Source organism: Dipodomys merriami, unplaced genomic scaffold (genome assembly GCF_024711535.1).
Source record: "Dipodomys merriami isolate MVZ:Mamm:240054 unplaced genomic scaffold, mDipMer1.0.p SCAF_14, whole genome shotgun sequence".
In the NCBI taxonomy this organism is placed as follows: Eukaryota; Metazoa; Chordata; class Mammalia; order Rodentia; family Heteromyidae; genus Dipodomys; species Dipodomys merriami.
Window position 1 is genome coordinate 16473246 of NW_027202715.1, and position 7491 is coordinate 16480736.

Consider the following 7491-nt stretch of genomic DNA (forward strand, 5'->3'; position numbering starts at 1 on the left):
GAGAGAGAGAGGCATCACATTCTCTCCATGGGTAGGGCAGAAGTAGAATGCAGTGGGCAATTGCCTCCAATGGGGTGAATGGCACCCACCCCACTTTACCTGAATGGTGAGGCTGTGTTGGCACATTTTCTCATTGGTAGGGCTGGCTGTGCTATCTATCTATCTATCTATCTATCTATCTATCTATCTATCTATCTATCTATCTATCTATCTATCTATCTATCTATCTATCTATCTATCTATCTATCTATCTACCTATCTACCTACCTATCTACCTACCTACCTACCTACCTACCTATCTATCTATCTATCTATCTATCTATCTATCTATCTATCTATCTATCTATCTATCTATCTATCTATCTATCTACCTATCTATCTATCTATCATTGCTGGTACTAAGGCTTGAATTCAGGGCCTGGATGCTGTTCTTAAGATTTTTTTTTGTTCGGAGCTGGCTCTTGCCCACTTGAGCCACATCTCACTTCACTTCTGGCTTTTTGCTGGTTAATTGGAGATGGGAGTCTCATGGGCTTTTCTGCCTGGGTTGGCTTCAAACCCTGATTGTCAGACCTCAGTCTCCTGAGTAGCCACTGGCACTTGGCTCTTTTTCCTTCTTTGCCTCTGTGTTAGGATCTCCTAGTTGTGATGGGGTGCCTTGAGTCTGTCTCCACCCTCCTTGCCTCAGCAAGCTTTCCTGAAGAGCCACTGGATGGCCATGAGATTGCGAAGCCATGTACAATGAGACACACCTGTGGCTCTCAATGACCCTTTGGGAAAGAAAGAAATGAGGGAGCACCAGACTTAGGAATAAAGATGGCTGCCAGGCCTGTTGTGCCCTGGAAGCACAGTTTCCGGACAGGTATGATGAGAAAGTGGACCTGAGTCCCTTTCCAGGGTGCTATTTTTCTTCTCTTGCTATCTATTTACCTCTTCCCCCTCTTTTTGCTCCTTCTCCTCCTCTTCCCTTTTTCCTCCTCCTCTTTTTCCTCCTCCTCTTCTAGCTCCTCCTTCCACTCTTCTTTCTCCTCCTTTCTCCACATCCTCCCCCTTTCTCCTCCTCCTTTTCTACCTTTCTCTTCTTCCTTCTCCTCTTCCTTCTTTTCCTCTTTTCCTCTTTCTCTTCCTCATCTTTTACCTCCTCCTCTCTACCTCCTCCTCTTTTTCCTCATACTCTCCCTCTCCCCCATCTTTCTCCTTCTTCTCTCTCCTCCTCTTTGCTTCTCCTCCTCCTCTTCTTCATGGCAGAACATCAATGTTAGTTCCATCAGCTTTCCTGCTGCCTTCAAGGCGGGAAGGGCTCCTGGCCCCCCCCCCCCCAAGCCTCTAAGGAAAATCTGGCTAATCATATTTCTGGCTCAGAGCAAGGCATGTTCAACATAATTAGTTGGCGGCTCTGTGGAGTTGAAAAGTTCTGCCAGAAGTGCTCTGAGTTCGGGGTGAGTGCCTGAGTCATTTCTGAGCTCTGATGTTCATGCTTGAGGGCAGGAGATCAAGACATTGGGAACCAGCATGTTTCTCTGAAGTCATTTTTCCTTCTGCAGGTCAGCAGAGAGCAAGTTTGCCTGCAAAACAGATTTATAGACTGAGACTCTATGCAGTGTTCCTGTGAGCCACACTTTTTTTGTTCTAAGCTCATTAGAACACCCAATGAAGTACTCCAATTGCTGCATTTTATAAATGAGGAGATCTGGGCACAGGGAGGTCCATTGTCTTGTGTAAACTCACGTGGCAATGAGCTTCACTGTGGCAATGAGCTTCACTGGGCCCTGTACTGAATCCAGGCTCTTTGACCATGGCCCATGGCCACAGCACACCTGGTTACCTCTCTAGGCATTTCCACATCTTTCTTTGACCTTCATTCAGTGAACCTAGACATGGCTACACCTGGAGCTCTCTCCAGACTATAGTTACATTGATTTACTTTTCCAGAAGAAAATCAGCAAGGGGACTGACATCTATAGCTTCATGTTTTCAGGGGGAAAGAAAAGAAGCTCTTATAGATTCAATCCTCAGGAAGATGTGCACACTGGGGTTTGCACTACTGTGAGTCACTGTCTCATGGAGGGAAGAAGTGGCTGAACTGGACTCCTTTCCTGAATATTGTGCTTGCCTAGTTGTAGGGCAACTCTGAAGCTGGCACAACTTCAGCTATTGGTACCTTCATTCAAGAAACCTGATAAAGGATTGCCCAGGATCACCAGGTGACATAGGGCTGCTGCAGGTACTTGCAGACAACTAGTCTACTCAGAAGTGCATTGTGCAGGACCAAGGGTGGAAGCTTGATGTCTTTTCCCTTCCCCTCCCCTCTACTCCTTTCCCCTTCTCCTTTTGTTTTTTCCCCATGTACAATTTTCCATTCCCAAATGTGCTCAAAACTTGATAAGTGATGATGAAGGGAAAATCCTTCCAAAAGCCCTCAGCTCCTGTGCTGGAGCCTCTCAGCTCCCAGTAGTTAACACATCTCCAGCATCTCCTTTGCTGTTCATAGGCTGCTACACATACCTTTGACCCTTTGTTTGGCTCTCAAATCAACCCCACTCCTCTGAGATTGTATGCCCTGCAAGGAAAGTTGAGCTCTTCCTAGTTCACCTTGCTGTCTAATTGTCTAGAATTTGGTGTCTTGAGGTGGCTCCTAATCCATCAGCCTTGATTTGAGCTCAGGCAATTAATTTGTTTTCAAAATAGAGCAACCTGGCTGGGTTCTAGTGGCTCACATCTATAATCCTAGCTACTCAGGAGACTGAGACCTGAGGATTTTGGTTTGAAGCAAACTCAGGCAGTTAAATCCATGAGACTCTTTATCTCTAGTTAACCACCAAAAAGCTGGAAGTAGAGTTTGGCTCAAGTGGTAGAGCACCAATCTTAGGCAAGAAAGCTCAGAGTCCTGAGGTTAAGCCCTAAAAACAGCCCATGTGTGTGTGCACATGTATGCACACAGGCCAGTGCATGCACACGCGCACGCGCAAACACAGAGACAGTAACTCAGAGCTTAATCCTGCTCAGTTCTTATTTATTCATGAATTGTCTTCCCCTCATAAAAACCTTTACTCTTAAATAGTCTGAAATTCTACCAAGTGAATTTTAAATTCTTATCCCTAGTTTTTACCTCTTAATCATACTTAATCCATCCTCACCAAGCTGGGGATATAAATGCTTCTGGACTTAAGATGGGTACTCCCTAAGAAACCCATTGTAAGGTGAAATATGCCCTGCATCTGCCTAGCTCACCCCATCTAGAGAACACTGGTGCTACTTATGTGTGGCCACTGGAGTTCTGGCCCACAGCTTTAGCTCTGCAGCATGATGAAAACATTGTTCTACCTGTTGATAGCCTTGGAACAGACCCCAGATCAACTCTGAAGAATGGTTTCTATTGAATACACATTGCTTCTGCACCACTGTGAAGTTGGAAAACTGTAAGTGGAACTATGGTAAGCTGGGAGCTGTCTGTATATTGGTCCTAAGTCGGGAGACTTACTCATAGTTAGATATAATTCTCACCCAAATCAGTCAATAGAGTCAAGGGCATCTCAAAACTTTCAGCAGGTTTATTTTTTTATTTTTTATTATTTTGTCAGTCATGGGGCTTGAACTCTGGGATTAGGCGCTGTCCCTGAGCTCTTCAGCTAAAGGTAAGTGCTCTACCACTTGAGCCACAGGGCCACTTCCAGTTTTTTGGTGGTTTACTGGAGATAAGAGTCTCACCGACTTCCCTGTCTGGGCTGGCTTTGAACCATGATCCTTAGATCTCAGCCTCCTGAGTAGCTAGGATTACAGGTGTGAGCCACAAGTGCCCAGCTTAGCAGTTTATTAAAAGAAAAAAAAACATGTATAAGCTGTTTCTAAAATTTATGTAAAAATTTTAAAATATTTAAATAGCAAAAATGTCTTGGAAGTAAAAGAAGGAAGTTGGATGACAGACCTTATCTGATTTAAAGACCTATTTTAAATCTATAGTAAGGTTCTAAACACAGACAAATAATAAATGGAATGAAATAAAGTCTCAAACCATAAATGAAGCATCTATATGGACAATTGATTTTCAAGAAGATTTGAAACATAGAGTCTAGTAATGTTCATTAGTAATCCTAGCACCTCAGGAGGCTGAGAGAGGAGTCAAACAAGGTTAGTGTGGGAAAGTCTTCATGCCCTGGAAAAGGGTAATTTTTTTAAACAAGTTACTACACCAAAAACTCTTATCTGTAAAAGAAAATCAAAGCAGATATTGAACTGCAAAAGAATTAAATATTCTTGTCATAAAAAGTACTGGTGATGGAAGGAAAGAAAAATAAGCATTTGGGAGATACTGAGGCCTTACATCCAAGGATGTGTATTAGGTGCCTCCTCTCTGTGACAAACACTCAAGAAAAGCATCTTAAGGGAGGAAGGACTTAGTCATGTCGTAGTTTCAGAGGCTTCAGTCCCTGGTCTATGACTCCACTGATTTTGGGTCCATGGTGTCCAGTTGTGAAGGTGGTGGGAACCTGTGGCAGAAGCTGCTTATCTCATGCTGGAGAGGAAGCAGAGAGAGGGAGAGAAGGAGAGAGAGGGAGAAAAGGAGAGAGAGAAAGAGGGAAGGAGAGAGGTGGGAGGATAGGAACAAGATACGGCTCCAAAAGGTCACCTATCCCAAAGTATCCAGAATCTTCCAAAAATAGTGCTACCATCTGGAGACCAAACTTTGAAATTGTTTTTTGGGATTGGGGGGCTCTTCATATCCTAACCATAACTCTATGAAAAGCCTTCTCAACCCTCAATACTGGGGGGAAATCCTGAATGTGCAAAAGATGGGAACACATCTTTTACCGCAGAAAACGTAAGGAAAGCAATAAATACATGGAAAGATATGTAGCATCTTAGAGAAATTCAAATTTAAAGCACAAAGGGCTATTATTGCTCATCTCCTGAATGAGTAAAATAAAGCTGAGTAGGCCATGTGTTGACAGAGATCTGGAGAGAGGTAGTTTGGTAGGACTCTCAAAAAGTTAAATATACATTTCGGATAGAATTCATCCATTCTGCTCCTGTATATTTACCCAAGAAAAATGAAAGCATATGTCGATAAGAAGATTCATCCATAGACCTTCATAGCATTTTTCTTTATAGTAAGATGCAAACTGGAAATAACCTAAATGTTTATCAGCAAGTTCACAGATGAACCATGTGTAATGAGTACATACAATGAGGGAGGAAATAGAGTGGTTGATACATGCAACATGTGTGAATCCCAAAATAATTATAAGGAGTGACATAAGTCAGACAAAAAGAATGCATACTGAATGATCTATTGATTTGCATTCCAGGTCCCTTGCTGTGTGCTATGCTTCCCTGTGGCAAATCCTTTGTGGACAGTGTGATACAAAGTAAATTTCCAGTTTCTGGACTCAATCACATTTCTTTGACCCCTCTGAGAAATTCTGCTGAAATATTTAACTTCATTATCTCTTTCCCAAATCCTCAAGCCAAGACTCCCAACAAAAATAAAAAAGAAGAAAGAAAAAGAGAAAGGAAGAAAGAGCCCTTTATGTAAGAAATCAAATAAAATATTGTCCAAGAAACTCATTGGGTATATTTCTCTGTTGTTGAATTGATAAATGGAGTCTCCTAGAGTTATTGCCAAGTGATTAGCAAATTCAGGTGCCTAATGCTATGGTTTAAGAATGATTTGTCCTAACAAATGGGACAATGTCATTCTTTCTGATGGAGGCATAGAATTCCATTGTGTATATATACCACATTTTCTTGATCCATTCATCTACTGAGGGGCATCTGGGTTGGTTCCATATCTTAGCTATGGTAAATAATGCTGCAATAAACATAGTTGTGCTGGTAGCTTTAGTATGGTCTTGTTTGTGATCATTTGGGTAAATGCCCAAAAGTGGGATTGCTGGGTCATAGGGGAGCTCTATGTGGAGTCTTTTGAGGGACCTCCATACTACTTTCCAAAGTGGTTGAACAAGTTTACACTTCCACCAACAATGCAGTAAGGTTCCCTTCTGTCCACATCCCCTCCAGCATCTGTTGTTATTAGAGTTCTTGATTATAGCCATTCTAACTGGGGTGAGGTGGTATCTCAATGTTGTTTTGATTTTGTTAGGAAATGGAAAGACTTGGAAAAAATTATATTAAGTGAAGTAAGCCAGGCTCAAAGAAATATAGGTCCCATGGTTTCCCTTATTTGCAATAACTAGTATATGTCTGAGACAAACAGAAACTGTCAGACAAGTTGATGTTAGGCGAAATGAACCCCAAGATAAGGATTCAAATGTTTTTTTCTTTCTTGAGATTATTTCCAACATATTTATAAGATGATTTCTTTGTTGCTTTGTATGTACCTCCCCCAGGGTATAAGCCCTGCTTTCACTGTATTTGATGTTTGTATAATTTGTGGAGAGGAAGGGAAAAAACAAACTGTTTAAATAGGGTTACAGGTGGACCCATTACAACAATGAGATGTACAAGATGTTATGTCAAAAAACAAACTTTACAACTTTGGCGGGGTGGGGGTTGGGGGTGGGAGGGTGGTAAGGGGATGTGGGGGTGGGGGGGTGGAGATGGGAAGGGATGTGAAGGGGAAACAAAAGAGAGGCAACAATGCTTGATAAGAAATGTACTCACTGTCTTGCCCATGTAATTGTAACCCCTCTGTATGGTATTTTCACACACACACACACACACACACACACACACACACACACACACACAAAAGAATGATTTGTCCCCTTCCAAGCCCATGTTGAAATGTCATCTCCATTATGAGATGCTGATGAGAGGAGGGACCAGGTGAGTCCTTTAAGAAGTGTTAAGGTTGTGCTCTCACGAATAGATTCATCCATGGGTAGTTAGGTTAATGAGTTATTCCAGGAGCTGCTCTGCCATAAGGACCAGTTTGGTCTCTCAGGTCACCTTTGGCATTGAGGTGCTTGTGCCTCCTAAGGCCTCTGCCAGCAGAGCCATCATCACACGGAGCCTCTTGGCCTTGAACCAGAGCCATATATGGGCCAAAATGACCCCTTTTCTTTATAATGAAACGGGTCTGTGGTGTCATGTCATTAGCAACTAAAAATGGACCAAGACATGGAGCTTACTCATGCTCTACCAGCCATTGGCTCTCCCTGTTGTTGTTATTTTGTCAAGTCCATCGTTGACGACAAGAGGATTTGAGCCGAACAGACTCCTCTGACGTTACCCATGAAGGGAACTTTACCTGCCCCTGTCTTCAAGGTTCACCTTAGCTTTGAGACTTGCGATGGTCCTTACTCTACTTCCTTCTGCAAGAGGACCTCCCATTTGTGTGTGTGTGTGCAAGGACTGGGGCTTGAACTCAAGAGCCTTGCATTCCTACTTGATCTCTTCCCTCAAGGCTGGTGCTCCATCACTTAAGCCACAGTTCCATTTTTGGCTTGATGGTTATTTAGAGACCTTTTTTGTCTGGGCTGCCTCAGATCTCAGCTTCTTGAGTAGCTAAGAATATAGATGGGAGCCTGT

The 7491-nt window shown here is 42.7% G+C and overlaps 1 long non-coding RNA gene across 1 annotated transcript; it reads left to right on the top strand.

Annotated features, from left to right (window-relative positions):
- The first annotated feature begins 3375 nt into the window (after positions 1 to 3375).
- On the top strand, positions 3376 to 5548 carry LOC138825727 (uncharacterized). The gene is made up of 3 exons (XR_011371505.1): positions 3376 to 3434; positions 5307 to 5366; positions 5466 to 5548. It is a non-coding gene; the product is annotated as an uncharacterized lncRNA (long non-coding RNA).
- Positions 5549 to 7491: the final 1943 nt, after the last annotated feature.